Source organism: Pseudophryne corroboree, chromosome 11 (assembly GCF_028390025.1).
Source record: "Pseudophryne corroboree isolate aPseCor3 chromosome 11, aPseCor3.hap2, whole genome shotgun sequence".
Classification (NCBI taxonomy): Eukaryota; Metazoa; Chordata; class Amphibia; order Anura; family Myobatrachidae; genus Pseudophryne; species Pseudophryne corroboree.
In genome coordinates this window covers 132,824,422-132,826,533 of record NC_086454.1, presented here as the reverse complement: position 1 = coordinate 132,826,533, position 2,112 = coordinate 132,824,422, and the positions used below count along the sequence as shown (strand labels likewise).

Sequence of the window (2,112 nt, the reverse complement as noted above, 5' to 3'; positions counted from 1 at the left end):
GTGCACCCATCTTGCTCTGGGCACAATGTAAAACTGAGGTCTGGAGGAGGGGCATAGAGGGAGGAGCCAGTGCACACCCAGAATCCAAAGCTTTCTTAAAGTGCCCTATCTCCTGCAGAGCCCGTCTATTCCCCATGGTCCTTACGGAGTCCCAGCATCCTCAAGGACGTTAGAGAAATAAGTTTTACCATTTTCTGGATTTCCAGAGCCTTTTCCAGCTGAAGAAATACCCTCTGAACTTCTCTGTCCAGAATCATCCCGAGGAAAGACAACCTTGTCGTCGGTTCCAACTGTGACTTTGGGTAATTTATGATCCACCCGTGTTGTTGGAGTACTGACAGGGAGAGGGATATGTTTTGTAATAACTGCTCCCTGGATCTCGCCTTTATCAGGAGGTCGTCCAGACAAGGGATTATATTGACCCCTTTCTGACGAAGGAGGACCATCATCTCCGCCATCACCTTGGTGAATACCCTCGGCGCCGTGGAGAGACCGAAAGATAATGTCTGGAATTGGTAATGGCAATCCTAAATCACGAATCTCAGATAAGCCTGGTGAGGAGGATAAATGGGAACATGCAGGTAAGCATCCTTTATGTCCACCGACACCAAGTAGTCCCCCGTCCTCCAGACTGGCAATCACCGCCCGAAGTGATTCCAATTTGAACTTGAACCTTTTCAGGAAGAAATTCAGATTTTTTAGATTTAGGATCGGTCTGACCGAGCCGTCCAGCTTCGGAACAACAAAAAAGCTTGAATAAAAACCCCGCCCTTGTTGTGACAACGGTACCAGGACTATGACCTGGTCTTGACATAATTTTTGGATTGCCGCTGTTACTGCTTCTCTCTCTGGCGGAGAAGCTGGCAAGGTCGATTTGAAAAATCGGCATGGGGGAACGTCTTGAAACTCTAGTTTGTATTCCTGGGATACTATTTGCAGCACCCAGGGGTCCAGGCCAGACAGAATCCAATCCTAGCTGAAGAGTTTGAGACGTGCCCCCACCCGAGCGGCCTTCCGTAAGGGAGTTCCAGCGTCATGCTGGGGATTTGGCAGAATTAGGGTTAGACTTTTGCTCTTGGGAACCTGGAGCCAGTGTGGGCTTCTTTCCCCTTCCTCTTCATTAATACCAAGAGAAGAAACAGATGACTCTGTTTGGGAAGCACTCTTACTCAGGAAGATAGATATATTGTACCTCAGTACACTGAAAAGATTTGAATAAATCAAATTAAATTCCGTGTTTTTTAGAGTTAGCGATGTTCCTTCTGAGAATGAATAATAGCTATGCGAATTTATATGGAATATAAACTTATCCTATTGTTAAATACTGGATAAGTAATTAATAGTAGTGAACTGATGTTTGCTGTATATTAATTATGTGCTGAGGAAGGGTCCTCCCTTCTACCATTAATGACTGGGAAAACTTTATATATGAACCCTCATTCAGTCTGCATGTATCACATGGGAAAAAGTGGTAGACGCAGGGAATTAAATCATTGGTTCATTCCGATTCCAAAAAAGCTTTTCCCCATTCTTTGTGGGTGATCACAATTAAGTGCCCTCGAGGGTTGGTATGTGTCTATATGGACAGATTATCTTGCAGCACCAAGATGTTCCCAGGTAGTCTCCTATCCTGGTACTGGTCCGGCCTTCCAATGCTTGGCTTCCAAGTTCGGAAGGATTTGGGCTTATCCAAAGGAGTATGGCCGCAAGATAGTCCTTATGACATCCCTCCACCTATTGGGCTTGTCTTAATAGGATATTGGTAAATGATGTTCCTCATATATGAAGGAGGACTCAATAATTCAGTATTCGGAGCAAGCCAAAAAAATTTTTGGTGGTACTTTCTGTGTGTTTGGGGCAGGTAGTGTTATAACAGATAAGACCAATTTGCTGTCACCGTTTCTCACCTCTGCTTTTCATCCATCATACCATTAGGCATAGGGTGGAGAATGAGAGAGTGAGACACAAGCATAAGGTCTGAAGAAAGAAGATCAGAGCAGTCTGGGTGCTGTGCCTACTTGTAAGATTCTGTTGCAATGCCTTGCAGAACCTATACTTTGGTAGGTCCACAACAGACGACACACTCTTTGAGAAAATGTGCTAAGGATTGAC

General features: G+C 44.8%; 1 pseudogene; it reads right to left on the bottom strand.

Annotated features, from left to right (window-relative positions):
• Positions 1-1,591: 1,591 nt before the first annotated feature.
• On the bottom strand, positions 1,592-1,711 carry LOC134971179 (5S ribosomal RNA; annotated as a pseudogene).
• Positions 1,712-2,112: the final 401 nt, after the last annotated feature.